This window comes from Bison bison, unplaced genomic scaffold (assembly GCF_000754665.1).
Source record: "Bison bison bison isolate TAMUID 2011002044 unplaced genomic scaffold, Bison_UMD1.0 scf7180017864135, whole genome shotgun sequence".
Lineage (NCBI taxonomy): Eukaryota > Metazoa > Chordata > Mammalia > Artiodactyla > Bovidae > Bison > Bison bison.
The window spans coordinates 744,197-760,351 of NW_011494707.1; the positions used below are offsets into that span (position 1 = coordinate 744,197).

The following is a 16,155-nucleotide window of genomic DNA, read 5'->3' on the forward strand; positions in this document are numbered from 1 at the left end:
TCTCTAGGGAGGCGCGGAAGCCTTGGAGAGCACACCCTCCCGCCCCGACTCCCCGGGCTGGGTGGCGGGCGTGGCCCTAGGGCCCGCTCCTTTCGCGCCGCGCCCTCTTCAGGGACACCCGGGGCCGGGGCGGCTCGGGCTGGGAGGCGGGCAGGGCGGTGCCCCCTCCTCCTCAGGCCCTCTCCCGGAGCGCGGCTGGGGTGGAACCGCGATCAGCCGAGCCCTGGGGCTCTGGCCTCCGCGACGTTCAGCTGCCCCACCGGGTGAGCGCGGGAGTTGGGGCCCCGTGGGGCTGTGGGCGACATCGCGGAGCGCCGGGCTGCGTGGTGGGGCCAGGCCGAGGCTAGAAGGAGCCCGCTGTCCTCCCTGACCCCCCCCAGGGCGCAACCCACCCCAGCCCGTCGCCTTGGGCCGCTCAGGTGGCACATTCTAGGAGCAGCCGGTGGCTCTTTGGCCGAGTCGGCGGGGGAGGAGACGGGATGGTGTTTCGGTGTCGGATTCCCCAGCAGGCCTGGGGTAATTCATTGCCCAGACTCTGGGGAAGGGCCCAGAAGCCGAATTGTGGGAATCCCTCCCTCCCTGGAGACGGATAGGAAAGAATATGGACCTAAGAAGGATGGGCGGGCGAATTGGCAAGAGGGAGGAGGAAACCTCCAGGGGCTGAGGCTATGTGATTTTTAAGAGGCGGTCTTAGCAAGCCTACAAGTCATTTTAAAGGAAACCTTGAAGGTGTAATGGAGCCTCACTTTTTCAAGCAGTAAGTAATGATACCAGCAAGAAGCAGGAGTAGCATTCCATAGTCCTTCTTTCTCTTCCACTTCTCACTGCTTTTCTAGGAGGGAAATTTGCAAAGCAGAGGTGGTTTTCTTTCCTCTCTAGCGTTTAGGAGGTGGCTTCTTTGTCAGCCACAAGTTTTTTGTTTGTTTGTTTGTTTTTTCCTTCTGTTTTTAGAGTTAAGGAAGATTTGAGTTTGCAGTCCTCAGCTGGGAACGGCTTTGTGTTTGGCCCTTTTTCCCCCAGGCGGCTTAGACAGGGGTAGGGAGCTGAGTTTTTGCTCTCAAAATGTGTTGATACCTGATAAAAGCATACATTAAACCTGTATCAGTGTAGAGAAAGGAACTATTTACTATTTAGAGGTAAAAGTCTAAGACTCTTTTTTCCTCCTCAACAGAAAGTTCATTCAAACGAATGGTTGTTGGGTAATTTCAGTCCTGAAAATAAAACCTGTTATCTAGACAGTTGTTCAGTTGCTCAGTGGTGTCAGACTCTTTGCGATCCCATGGATTGCAGCACGCTGGACGTCCCTGTCATTCACCATCTACCAGAGCTTGCTCAAACTCAGCATCCATCAAGTCGGTGATGCCATCCAACCATCTCATCCTCCGTCATCCCCTTCTCCTCCTGCCTTCAATCTTTCCCAGCATCAAGGTCTTTTCCAATGAGTCAGTTCTTCACATCAGGTGGCCAAAGTATTGGAGCTTCACATTCAGCATCAGTCCTTCTGGTGAATATTCAGTACTGATTTCCTTTAGAATTTACTGGCTTGATCTCCTTGCATTCCAAGCGACTCTCCAATACCACAGTTTAAAAGCATCAATTCCTCACTGCTCAGCCTTCTTCACAGTCCAACTCTCATATCCGTACATGACCCCTGGAAAAACCATTGCTTTGACTAGACGGGCCTTTGTTGGCAAAGTAATGTCTCTGCTTTTTAATATGCTATCTAGGTTGGTCATAGCTTTTCTTCCAAGGAGTAACCATCTTTTAATTTCATGGCTGCAGTCACCATCTGCAGTGATTTTGGAGCCCAGGAAAAGAAAGTCTGTCACTGTTTCCATTATTTCCCCTCTATTTGCCATGAAGTGATGGGACCAGATGCCATGATCTTAGTTTTTTGAATGTTGAGTTTTAAACCAGCTTTTTCATGCTCCTCTTTTGCTTTCATCAAGGGGCTCTTTAGTTTCTCTTCTCTTTCTGCCATAAGGGATGGTGTCATCTGCATATCTAAGGTTATTGATATTTCTCCCGGCAGTCTTTGATTCCAACTTGTGCTTCATGCAGCTCAACATTTTGCATGATGTACTTTGCATATAAGTTAAATAAGTAGGTTGACAATATACAGCCTTGACGTACTCCTTTTCCTATTTGGAACCAGTCTGTTGTTCCATGTCCAGTTCTAACTGTTGCTTCTTGACCTGCATACAGGTTTCTTAGGAGGCAGGTAAGGTGGTATGGTATTCCCATCTCTTTCAGAATTTTCCACAGTTTGTTGTGATCCACACAGTCAAAGGGTTTAGCATAGTCAGTGAAGCAGAAGTAGATGTTTTTCTGGAATTCTCTTGCTTTTTCTATGATCCAACGGATGTTGGCAATTTGATCTCTGATTCCTCTGTCTTTTCTAAATCCATCTTGAACATCTGGAAGTTTGTGGTTCACGTACTGTTAAAGCCTAGCTTGGAGGATTTTGAGAATTACTTTGCTAGCATGTGAGATGAGTGCAATTCTGCGGTAGTTTGAACATTCTTTGGCATTGCCCTTCTCTGGGATTGGAATGAAAATTTGCTAAATTTTCCAAATTTTGAGTGCTGGTATATTGAGTGCAGCACTTTCACAATATCATCTCTTAGGATTTGAAGTAGCTCAGCTGGAATTCCATCACCTCCACTAGCTTTGTTTGTAGTGATCAAGACAGTGGCCAAATATAAATCCAGATGAGATGCATGAAGTGATTTGAGAGCAAGGAGAAAGAGAGGATCAAAGCTTTAACAGAAATGAAAATAATGTTGATAATAGGTATAGAGCATTAATTTTATGAATTTTTTAAACATTTTATTTTGTTTTGGGATGTAGCTGATTAACAATGTTGTGATAGTTTCAGGTGAACAGCAAAGGGACTCAGACATACATATACATGAATCCATTCTCCCCCAAACTCCTCTCCCATCCAGGCTGCCACATACCATTGAGCAGAGTTCCATGTTCCTTACAGGAATAGGTGCTTGTTGCTTATCCATATAGCAGTGTGTACATGTTGATCCCAAACTCCCCAACTATCCCTCCCCTTCCCCCACAACCATAAGTTCGTAGAACATTAATTTTAGATGTTATCATGTCCAATGTTGTTATGACTGAAATAAATTCTTTTTCTTGTTCTGTTCAGTAGTTCATGGCAAATCTTGTAATTAAAGCATGGAATATGGAAAACAAAACACTTCAGCTGGTACTTTAGTCTCATGTGAAATTCTACAGGTAAGCCCATCTTATTTTAATTGAGAAATTATCCATATTGGTTAAAATTGCATATAATAGTCTCCTTTATAAGATTTTAAGGATCATTTATGCAGCTGCAAGTTTTGTTGTATATTCTACTATATTTCTTTCCCTAAAAGATTCGAGGAGTTGAAAGAGTTAAGCTCAATTAAACCATTTAAGATTATATAAAGATATATGTATGTGTATATATATATATATATAATCATCATAAAACACCATGGTATCTCAGGAAAACATAGCGATATATACTACATTTAGTGATCATATTCAACTCAAGATCAGACTCAACTCTCTTTTTCCCTAAAAAAATACTCAATTGAATATTTCTCTCTTTTTCTTCCCTTTCACATGATTTGCCTTGTCTCTGTGTCCAGTCTCCAGCTCTGTTCTGTTCACTATTGGATAATACAGGTAGAACCCTGTTTTAGGAAATGCCTTTATCCCTTCTGCCACCATATATAATGTCCAAGCCAAATACGCTTTTCTGTTGCATCTCTAACAGCTATCATCGCTCATCCCTGCTCACTGTGTAGTAGGTACCCAAGCTACAACTTCATGAATGAGATTCACAATGGGAGAGTCAAACAGGGTGCTTTTAAATGGCCTGGCACAACAGATTCAAGAGTTGCAATCTGTTTAATAGGCTCTTTGGCAAATATCTTTTTTTGTGACTATGAGCATTGATTTTGTCTTAGTACATTGCTGCATATAATAAATATTGATTTGCTTTTGCAACCAGAGCTTTTGATACATTGTGAATTAGAAGAGAAGGGAAGGCATGGTAAAGCTAGAAGTGACTTGTAGGGGGTCTTCCTCCATCTTCTCCAGGTGGGCTTTGCTCATAATGTTCAGTCTGTTGTGAACCTTCCTCTACACTCTGCATTGTGTTTGAAACTTGAGGGCCAGGCAGCCCAGTCTCTGTCATAGGTCCAGCGTATTGAATGAATGAATGAAATACATTCAGATAGCTAAGTACAAGGGAAGCGGTAATTTGGTTTGACAGACAAGAGTGACAAGAGATCTGTTAATACTCCTCATCTAGGGCCACATTGGGAAGAAGTATTAACTAGAGCAGCTTTCACTGTCTATTCCTCCAATGAGTGAAGCTCTAACAAAACAGACAGGCAGCCAAGCTGTCAAGTCAGCCTTGGTGCTACTCTGCCTGACTTGCTACTCAGTCTTTGCTGCACTGGCTACTTGCTACTCAATCTTTGCTACACTTCCAGTTTTTCTAGCTTTTCTGGACCTGGTTATCCTGTTGCTTCTTCCCACAGGCTACTCTGTCATGTGACTCCCTCAGACTGCCCACCGCTCAGGGCAGAGTTGTGTCAACTTTTTTGTACACTTTGTTCCCGGCACCAGAATCTGGAAAGGCTGTGAGGTTGGACTCTTCTACAGGCGCTGTACTCTAGAGAAGGATCATAGCATTTAGAGTTGAACCTGAACGTGGGTTCCAGGTCCACCTGTTCTTGGGCTGCAGTGGTCTCTGAAAAAATGACATGGTGACACCCATTTTACCATGTTGTGAAATGTGCTTTGTAAATTGCTATAGACATGATACATACTTAAGCCCAAATGTCCACTTAACCTTAAAACAAACAAACCCTGCTGACAACATTGTAAATCAACTATACTTCAATTAAAAAAATAATTAAAAAAAATGTTTTAAACCCTGCTTAAAATTCTAACATGTATTACAAATTACAAAAAGTAGACTCTGTGTGTGTATGTGTGTGTGTTGGATACAGTTGCATATAGGGCCAAAAGCAAAGAGAAAATTGCAGATTGGCAGGTCCTGCTACTTTTGACTGCTCTTCATCTTTCTCAGCCTAAAGATCCTACACTCCACAACTGCAGAAATCTGTAAAATACAGATGTCCTCTATCTGTAGTTCTAGGGCTTCCTCAGATACCAAAATGCATCACAAGTCCTTAAGATGGCATAATAGTTGCATATAATCCATGCACATCCTCCATATACTTTAAATCATCTCTAGGTTACTTCTAATGCCTAATATAAATGTTATGTAAACGATAACATTTAGTTATGTTATTTGTAAATACAAGGTAAATTATATGTAAATAGTTGCCAGTGCACATGGCAAATTCAAGTTTTGCTTTTGGGAACTTTTTGAATTTTTTTTTTTAACATTTTTAATCAAAATTTAGTGGAGCCCATGGCTGCAGAGCGCTGTATTCCCTTCTATTGTTATTCCTATACTAAAATACCTTGTTTATAAACAGTATATGCCTTTTTAAAATATGTTTTTAAAAGCCCAGGTGTCTTCTACCTCAATAGGCAGAAGACTGGAGGCTTCTACTCTAATGAGGCTGGAATGAAGGGCATTCCTCCCACACATCTGAGTATCTGAAGGTGGTATTGCTGCCACCAGCAGGGGGTGCAAGGGCAGAATGGGGAAATGATAATGAAGCTTTAGGTATTTATACTCACTGTCTACCTCAAACTGTATAACCACAGAGTTAGGCTTAATACGAATGGTTTTCTTGAACTCATTGTATTTCAAATCCATTCTTAAAAATGGAACAACTTTAAACTGTTATGCAAAATGAAACCTTTTCTATATCCTACATTTTATTTTATTTTTAACAATTGTTTATTTGGCTGTCCTCAGCCTTAGTTAACGGCATGTGGGATCTAGTTCTCTGACCAGGGATCAAACCTGGATCCCCTGCATTGGGAGTGGGGAATCTTAGCTACTGGACCACCAGAGAAATCCTCTATATACTACATTTTAAACATGAATAGCAAAGTTATGGAATCTTGAAGTTGGAAGGGACCTTAGAAGTTATCTAAAATAACTTAAAACTCAGTAAGGAATTAATCTTTGAAAATTTCTGCCTACTGCTTCAAGATTTCTGTTGGTGAGCAGCAGCCCCTTCTAGTACAGTCATCTGTACTGAATCTTCCCACTGATTTTTATCCTTAGGCTTCCATCTGCCTCCCAGAGTTACACTGATGTATTGTTCAAAGTATCTGAAAGCATCTATCATGGTCCTTCTAAGCTTTTGTTTTCCCCAGAACAGAATATGCCCCAGTTCCTTCAGCCACTACTTCATACAGTCCTTATTGTGGGAGATGATAAACCCCTAACCTTCCTCTGCACTAAATCTAACTTGTCAGTTTTCTTTTTAAAATGGAACATATATGTGGCTATAGGATTATGATCCCTTTTGCCCAGACTTTTTCCTGTTTCTTGAACCTAAGAGTGTATTAGGGGTTTTAGTGTGTGTGTGTTTTGGCAGGACACATTATGGTATTAACTTGTAGAATTTATGTAAGCATTGTCATTCATTTACAAGCACTTGGGAAATGCTTTCTGTCCTAGACATTGGGGACTCAGCAGCTATAAAAATGAACATTGTCTGTGTTCTACTGGAACTAGACAGGGCCTGAGAAGTATCTGGCCCACTCTCTTAAAGATTCTAATGAGAGAAGCAACGCCCCAAATTCAGTAACTTGTCCCCTTCTTCAGCCCTTGGAACTAGAATCCTTGTGTCCTCACTATCCAGTTACTCCTTTACATCACCAGCTTTCTTCATATTGAGTGCACACTCAACTAAAATATTTAAGTTCGTAACTTCGACTGCTGTTAAAATGATCTCCCATCCTCTCTTGTCCAGTTGGTTCTTTGAACTCTGACACAGATCAGTAAATTTGTTTTCACCAGATTTCATCTTGCTTTGGCTCTATTCTAACCTGTTGAAAGTTTTTTAGATTGTAATTATATCTTCTAATGAATATGCTATTTTTCCCCTGCTTTCTCCTGTCTTCAAAATTGAACATTATCTTTCAGCTTTTATTGTCTTTGTTTTTGCATTCACAGTTCTCTGATGAACATACATTTGTAATTAGAAACATTGTATATGTTTTTTAAATAATTAAATTAATTTTCACTTTGCAGAAAAGAAGCAACGTTTTTGTACCCCAGGGAAGAATATCAGATTATTTTGGCTTAAATAATTATACCATTGCCATAATGCTCTTTTCCATTTCCCTGGAACCCTTGTATTTGACCTGATCCCTCCACCCATGCCTCCAGTTTATTTTCTTGTACCCAGCATGTTTCTGATGCAAAATGAAAGGTCCATACCTGCATGAATTGTTAGTTATTATTTTTGACTGTTATTAATAACTCATATGTCAGGTTTTGAGAATGGACATCTTGAGTCTTGCTGTATAAAGATGGTAAGGCTGAGATGCCACTTTACTGTTTCTCTCAAGGTTCAGTGGTTAGAAGACGTTTCACCCCACTCAGGGTAGCTCTGGTCATGAGGGTTGCAGCAGACGCCCGAGGATAGGAAGGGCAGTGGCCAGGAATGTGAGGTTTGGAGTTCTATTTGATTTTGGTTCTATCTGTGTTTACCTTTGTTTATAGCCTGTGACTTTGGGCAAGGTATCAACTCTTCCCTAAGCCTTAGTTTACTCACCTGTTAAATGTGAACAGTAAAGGTCCTAAAAGCTCCTTAAATCGTGGACTCTCTTGAAGATGACATGACTTAGTGCCTGGTGCTCTTCCCACAGTTGGGACACTCAGGGCCAGCATATCGTGTGGACACCTGCCTACATAGATTGCACACGGTATCTGAATAAACAGATAACTGATTGAACTGCCAAGCTCTTTTTACCTTTCTGTTGGAGTATGGTGTGCAAAAAGAAAAGTGTACAAGTTAGAAGATAAATTATTAGAGTGACCACACCTGTAGCCACCATGTAGATACAGAAATAGCACATGGCCAGCACCCCTAAAGGTCCTCTCCAGATTCTCCCAATTGTATTTCCTCCCTCTCCCCAGGGGTTACCACTGTCCTGAATTCTAACACCATAGATTACTTCTTGGAGAAGGCAATGGCAACCCACTCCAGTACTCTTGCCTGGAAAATCCCATGGACAGAGAAGCCTGGAAGGCTGTAGTCCATGGGGTCGCTGAGGGTCGGGCATGACTGAGCGACTTCACTTTCACTTTTCACTTTCACGCATTGGAGAAGGAAATAGCAACCCATTCCAGTGTTCTTGCCTGGAGAATCCCAGGGACGGGGGAGCCTGTTGGACTGCCGTCTATGGGGTTGCACAGAGTTGGACACGCTGAAGTGACTTAGCAGCAGCAGCAAATTACTTCTGCCTGCTTTTCAAGTTGGTGTAAACAGCATCATAATGTCTCTTCTTCAGGCACCTGGCTTCTTTAGCTCACCATTATGGTTGAGAGATTCTCCATGGTGTCATGGGAGGTTGTAGTTTGTCTTCATTTTGCATAAAGTGCTATTCTCTAAATTTCTTTCTTCTATCATGGGTTGTTTCCAGGTTGGGGCTGTCATGAATAGTGTGCTGTTAAGAACTTTCATGAACATTTTTGGGTGTCCTTAAACAGACATACACATTGTTGCCTGTTCTGCCTGAGGTATAGTAGCCGTGTCATTGGCTACGCAGTTGTATCTCAGTAAAGATTTTTCAATTTCCATTAATTGAACCAGTTTGTTCAGCTTTTTGTTTTTGTTTTTATTTCAACTATTTAAATATTTATTTGTTAAATTATTAAAATTCGTTTCACAATTCAGTGAATACAAGATGTTCTAGGACAGGATTTCCCGAAATGCAAAATTCTAGTCTTGCCACAGGCTGTGAAATTTAAAATAGGTTCTTTGTTCAGATAAGTTTGAGAAACGTTGCACAACATATCCTCTTCTCAGAAAATGTACATTAATATATTAAGAACTCTGAAAAACTCTCCATATGTACGCTACTGTGTGTAAAATTGATAGCTAGTGGGAAGCTCTGTACAGCCCAGGGAGTTCAGCTCGGTGCTCTCTGGTGACCTATGAGAGTGGGATAGGGGGTGGGAGGGAGGTTGAGGAAGTGACAGTCTCTAAGTTATGTCCAACTCTTTGCAACCCCATGGAATATATGGTCCATGGAATTCTCCAGGCCAGAGTACTGGACTGGGTAGCCTATCCCTTCTCCAGGGGATCTTCCTGACCCAAGAATTGAACCACAGTCTCCTGCATTGCAGGTGAATTGTTTACCAGCTGAGCTAAGGTTGAGGAGATAGGAGATATATATATAGTTATAGCTGATTCACTTTGTTGTATACCAGAAACCAATAAAATTGTAAAGCAACTACACCCCAATAAAAAAATAGTAATAATAGTTTGAATGAAAAAAAAATAGTTTGAATGATTTCCAGTCTTTTTGTCACAGCCCTTTTGAGGTTCTGTAACCCCTGAAGGTAAGACACAGATGCAGCCATCTTTGGCTGCCATAAAGTAACTATGCCTAATAACTGAGGCGCCAGTTCCTTCTCTGAAGATGGTGGTTTGGATATTTAAAGTATTTGCATACTTAATAATCTAGAAGCTGACCACTGTTTTGTCTCTGGAGGTTTTCTGGGCTTTTCTATTATTTGAGATTTTTCTTCAGCTGTCGTAGTGATGATAATGCTGAGTTGCTTCAGTCATGTCCAACTCTGCAACACTATGGGCTGTAACCCACCAGGCTCAGGCTCCTCTGTCCATGGGATTCTCCAGGCATGAGTACTGGAGTGGGTTGCCATTTCCTTCTCCAAGGGATCTTCCTGACACAGGGATCAAACCCGAGTCTTTTATGTCTCCTGCTTTGGCAGGTGGTTTTTTACCACTAGCACCCCCTGGGAAGCTGTCGTACTCCAACCACCAAATCAACAAGTAATTACTGGTAACCTGCTATGTACCCAGCATTGTGCTAGACTTGTGAGACAGAGAAGATGGTTTGCTTAGTTTAAATTATTTAGAGTCTAGTTGGTGAATGCCTGTGCAGTTAATACAATCACAAGTTTATTTTTTAAAAAATGGAAAGTATTTTAAAATTATAAATATAATTTATTTCTTGAGAGTGAAAAGTGATATAAAATCATAGTGTCCATGTCGGGTCCTTTTGTGTTTTTCTATGCATTAATGTTTTAGGTTTTTCTTTCTGTCCCTCTCTTTGGGCATGGGGTTTAGAACAGTGTCAGTGTTCATCAAGCCTACTGCTCAGCCTTCCTAAGTTGCCCCAGCTGTCACAGTATGAGCTGCTTCCAGAGCTCAGGTGGGGCCAGCTGGATTTCTGCGGCATTACAGTATGGGCCTTTGTCTGCATGGCTGGATGTCATTTACCTTCAGAAACTGCTGAGTGCCCCAGTACTGACTGGTTAATTCATGCTCCCCATGTAAACCTCATAATAACCAAATTGGTATTGATGCTTGATTTATATCTGGAAGAAGACGCTTTTGAGAAGTTAACTTCTCCAAGGTCATGCAGCCATTAAGTGCTGCAACCAAGATGGAGAGTGAGCCGTCTAATTGCATTTTTGTTATTTGTTTTTCCTGTTTTGATAATTTGAAATACAAAGAAAACTATGAACATAAGAGAAAACCTGCATTTCTATCACCCTGGGTTAACAACTGCTAATACTTTATAGTATTTGTGTCTAATCTACTTTTTCCCATGTTTCCCACATGCCCCCTTCATTCTTTCATAGTAACACCCACACTGCTTAGTGTGGAAGGTGTTCCTTTAAAAAACAGTTTTATAGCTGCTTCTAAAAACTCGCTCTTTCCTGTGTACAGTTTACAACTGTTTATCTAAATGGTATTATATATGGTATATATATAATGGTGTAATCATTCAACTTGTATTTTTACTCAACATTTTAATTTTGAGAACTGTTCAAATGAACACACCATGTGCAAATCCAGTTCATTTCTTTTAACTGTCTTGTCGGATTCCACTGAAAGACACAGGTTTTATTTTATCTGTTATCTTTTGTTCATTGTTTAGTTGCTAAGTCATCCTTATTGGTTTTTTGTTTTTCATTATTTTCTGTTTTATCTTATTATTCCTTTTACTTTCTTAGTAGTAACATTGGAATTTTTTGAACTTCTTGTACTCAGATCATTTATTTTCAATCTGTTTTTAAATTTGCTCAGTTGTGTCCAACCCTTTGTGACCCCATGGACTGTAGCCCACCAGGCTTCTCTATCCATGGAATGCCCCAGGCAAGAATTCTGGACTGGGTTGAAGTGAAGATTCTCTTCTCCAGGGATCAAACCTGGGTCTCCCACATTGCTGGCAGATTCTTTACCATCTGAGCCACTATGTTATCTGTTAATGCTGATGAAAGAAGACATACTAAAAAAAGTCTGCATAACATTTTATTTCATTTATGTGCTTTCTGGTAAAGACAAAACTATAGGGCTGAAAAAATCAGTTGTCGCCTGGGGATTGGGGGAGGAACTGATTACAAAGGAACGCTAGTAGATTGTTGTGATGGAGCTGTTTGGGATCTTGATTGTGTTGGTGGTTACATGAGCATCAAAACTTACAGAATAGTACAATAAAAATGATGAACTTTACGTAAACTATATGCCAGTGAAAATATATCACATGGATACAAAAAATATATAAAGTAATACTACTTTTTTTGAAAAAAGTACATTATTTTTAAAAGTTAATTTTCTGTAAGGATTGTTTTAGTTATACCCAGTGCATTCTTATAAGCAGCACTTTTTTAAATGGGGAGGGAAAAATTTTATTTTCCTTGTTTTGAATTGTAATGTATTCAAGTATCAAGAATCAAAATAATATTTAAAATATGTATAAGTAATGATGTAATATAACAATATAATATTAAATTACTAATTATAATATTAGTGGTGGTGGTTTAGTCCCTAAGTCATGTCTGATTCTTGTAACTCCATGGAGTGTAGCCCCCCAGGCTCCTCTGTCCATGAGATTCTCCAGGCAAGAATACTGAAGTGGGTTGCCACTTCCTTCTCCAGGGGATCTGCCCGACCCAGGAATCGAATCCAGGTCTCCTGCATTGCAGGCAGATTCTTTCCCAACTGAGCTATAAGGGAAGCCCCATAATATTAGTAATTAATTGTTACTAAATTACATTGTTACTTAGTAATTGCATTGTTAATGTAAAAGTAATATTACAAAGTAATACAAAGTTGGATTGAGTAATCTAACAAAGTGATAGCAAGTAGTGTAACAAAGTAATACAGAAAGGAGTGCTCTCACCTTTCTTTCTTCTCTACCCTGTTCCTCTCTGTTCACTATGTCCTCTCTGTTCTATATGTGTATCTGGACTGTTTTTCTTATGTACATACAAATGTTTGCTCTCTTTCTTCTTCCTTTCTAACACAAAAGTTAACATAAACATTGTTCTATACTTCTTCACGTATATATATTCCATGTCAGTACTTAGAGAATATGGGCTTCCCAGGTAGTTCAGGGGTAAAGAACCCACCTGCCAATGGAGGAGCCGCAGAAGACGCAGGTCCGATTCTTGGGTTGGGAAGATGCCCTGAAGGAGGAAATGGCAGCCCACTCCAGTCAGTGTTCTTGCCAGGAGAATCCCATGGACAGAGAAGCCCGGTGAGTTACAGTCCAAAGAGTCGCAAAGAGTCAGACACAACTGAGCACAAGCATGAGCAGACAGGATATTGAATATAGTTCCCTCTTATGTAGTAAGCCCTTGTTGTTTATCTGCTTTACATATAGTTGTTTGTATCTGCCAGTCCCAGACTCCTCATTTATCTCATATCCGTCTTCCCCTTTGGTAACCATAAGTTTGTTTTCTATGTCTTTGAGTCTGTTTCTGTTTTGTAAATAAGTTCATTTGTATCCTCTTTGAGATTCCACATATAAATAATGCCAGATGGTATTTGTCTTTTTCTGACTTCACTTAGTGTGATAATCTGTAGGTCCATTCAGGTTGCTGTAGTTAGCATTATTTTATTCTTCTTTACAGCTGAAAATTTTCCACTTTTTTTTTTTTTAATTCATTCATCTTTTGGTGGACATTTAGTTTGCTTCCATGTCTTGGCTATTGTAAATAGTGCTGTTATAAACACTGGGCTTCACATATCTTTTCAAATTAGAGTTTTTTCTGGGTGTATGCCAAGGAGTAGAGTTGCTGGATAATATTGTAACTCTAGTTTTAGTTTTGTGAGGAACTTCCATGCTGCTTTCTATAGTGGCTGTACCAATTTGTATTCCCACCAACAGTATCGAGAGTTCCCTTTTCTCTATACCTCTTCAGCATTTGTTACATATAGACTTTAATGACCTATTGAAGTGATACCTAACTGTAGTTTTCATTTGCAGTTCTCTAATAATTAGCAAAATTGAACATCTTTTCATGTGCCTATTGGCCATCTGTGTGTTTTCATTAGAGAAATGTCTATTTAGGTCTGCCCATTTTTGGATTGGGTTTCCTTTTTTGTTATTGAGTTGTGTGAGCAGTTCGTGTATTTTGGAAATTAAGCCCTTGTCAGTTGCATCATTTGCAAATATCTTTCTCAGTCTTGGGTTTGTTTTTGCATTTTGTTTACAGTTTCTTTTCTTTGCAAAAACTTGTAAGTTTAATTAGATCCCATTCATTTATTTTTGTTTTTATTTCTATTGCCTTAGGAGACAGACCTAAGAAAATATTGCTACAGTTTATGTTAGAGAATATGTTGCCAGTGTTCTCTTTTAGGAGATTTACTGTGTCATGTCTTGGGCTTCCCTTGTGGCTCAGCTGGTAGAGAATCCACCTGCAATGTGGGTAGACCTGGGTTCAATCCCTAGGTTGGGAAGATCCCCTGGAGAAGGGAAAGGCTACCCACTCCAGTATTCTGGCCTGGAGAATTCCATAGATTACAACCCATGGGGTTGCAAAGAGTTGGTCATGACTAAGCAACTTTCACTTCATTTATATTTAAGTCTTTAAGCTGTTTTGAGTTTTATTTTGGTGTATGACGTGAGGGAGTGTTCTAATCTCTTTGGTTTACATGCAGCTTTCCAGCTATCTCAACACAATTTGCTGAAAAGATTATTTCCTCCATAATATATTTTATTCTTGCTTCCTTTGTCAAAGATTCAACAACCATAGGCTTATGGATTTATTTCTGGCTCTCTATTCTGTTCCATTGATTCATATATCTATTTTTGTGCCAATACCATGTTGTTTTGAATATTGTCACTTTGTAATATTGCCTGAAGCCTGGGAGGGTTAAGCCTCCAGTTTTCATCTTTTTCCTCAGGATTGCTTTGGTAATTCTGGGTCTTCTGTGAGTCCATATAAATTTTAGGATTATTTGTTCTAGTTGTGTAAAAAATGTCATGTGTAATTTAACAGAGGTAAGAGTCCTGTAGATTGCTTTGGGTATGGTCATTTTAACAATATTAATTCTTCCCATCCAAAAGCATGGGCTTTATTTCTTTGAATCAGCCTCAGTTTCATTTATCAATGTCTTATAATTCTCCACCTGTAAGTCTTTAACCTCCTTGGTCAAAGTTTTTTTGTTTGTTTTTGATGTGATTTTAAAAGTTACACTGTCAGTGTGAAGAAATGCAGGTCTCCCGCATTGCAGGCAGATCCTTTACCAACTGAGCCACCAGGGAAGCCCAGTGTAAAGAAATGCAGCAGATTTCTGTATGGTAATTTTGTATTACTTTACTGGGTTTGTTTATCTAGTAGTTTTTGTGTGGAGTCTTTAGGGTTTTCTATATATAGAATCATGTCATCTGCCTATAATGACAGTTTTACCTCTTCCCTTCTAATCTGGGGACTTCCCTGGTGGCTCAGACAGTAAAGCATCTGTCTGCAATGCAGGAGATCCGGTTTCAATCCCTGGGTTGGGAAGATTCCCTGGAGAAGGAAATGGGAGCTCACTCCAGTATTCTTGCCTGGAAAATCCCATGGACCGTGGAGCCTGGTAGGCTACCATCCATGGGGTCGCAAAGAGTCAGACATGACTGAGCGACTTCACTTTCACTTTTCTAATCTGGATACCTTTTGTATCCTTTTCTTGTCTGACTACTGTGGGTAGAACTTCCAATACTATGTTGAATAGAAGTGGTGAGACTGGGCATCCTTGTCTTATTAAAGATTTTAGTGAGGGATGGCCTTTAGCTTTTCACTGTTGAGTATTATGTTGACTGTGGGCTTGTAATAAACAGTTTCTATTATATTGAGATGTGTTCCCTTAACACCCCCTTTGATAAAGAGTTTTTGTCATGAATGGATGTCGAATTTTATCAGATGCTTTTTCTGCATCTGTTGAAATGATTATGTGGTTTTCTCTTTTCTTTTGTTGATGTGGTGTATCACATTGATTGATTTGCGTACATTGAGCCATCCTTGTGACTTGGGTATAAATCCAATATGATTATCTCGTATGATCTTTTTCTTGGATTTTATTTGCTAATTTTTGTTGAGAATTTTTGCATCTGTATTCATCCAAGATATCAGCCTGTAATTTTCTTTTTTGGTATCATCTGGTTTTGGTATCAGGGTGATATGATGACTTAAGTTCTTCTTTATATGTTTGGTAGAATTCCCCAGTGAAGCCACCTCCATGTTCTGAAATCTTAAATAAAATGTTATATAGCCTGTGTCAGTACTTTCTTTTTATAGCTGGATAATAGTATTCCATTGTGTGGATTCTCAGTTAACGTTCAGTTCAGTTGAGTTGCTCAGTTGTGTCCAATTCTTTCTAACTTCATGAATCGCAGCACACCAGGCCTCCCTGTCCATCACCATCTCCCGGAGTTCACTCAGACTCATGTGCATCGATCGAGTCAGTGATGCCATCCAGCCATCTCATCCTTTGTTGTCCCCTTCTCCTCCTGCCCCCAGTCCTCCCAGCATCAGAGTCTTTCCCAATGAGTCAATTCTTCATATGAGGTGGCCAAAGTACTGGAGTTTCAGCTTTAGCAGCATTCCTTCCAAAGAAATCCCAGAGCTGATCTCCTTCAGAATGGGCTGATTGGATCTCTTTGCAGTCCAAGGGACTCTCAAGAGTCTTCTCCAACACCACAGTTCAAAAGCATCAATTCTTCAGTGCTCAGCCTTCTTCA

General features: G+C 40.2%; 1 protein-coding gene across 9 annotated transcripts in view; it reads left to right on the plus strand.

Moving 5' to 3' along the window:
• Nucleotides 1-16,155, plus strand: part of B3GALNT1 (beta-1,3-N-acetylgalactosaminyltransferase 1 (globoside blood group)) — a 33,799-nt gene that overhangs the window by 496 nt on the left and 17,148 nt on the right. For 6 of the 9 annotated variants that reach the window (XM_010839831.1, XM_010839828.1, XM_010839829.1 and 3 more), the window contains exons 1-2: nucleotides 110-263; nucleotides 3,161-3,249. The exons of 1 other annotated variant lie outside the window; for it this stretch is intronic. The gene's annotated coding sequence lies outside the window, so the exon portion shown is untranslated. Of the gene's footprint in view, nucleotides 1-109; nucleotides 264-722; nucleotides 758-3,160; nucleotides 3,250-16,155 lie in introns of those variants that run through there. 2 more of the 9 variants (XM_010839833.1, XM_010839830.1) reach the window with 2 other exon arrangements.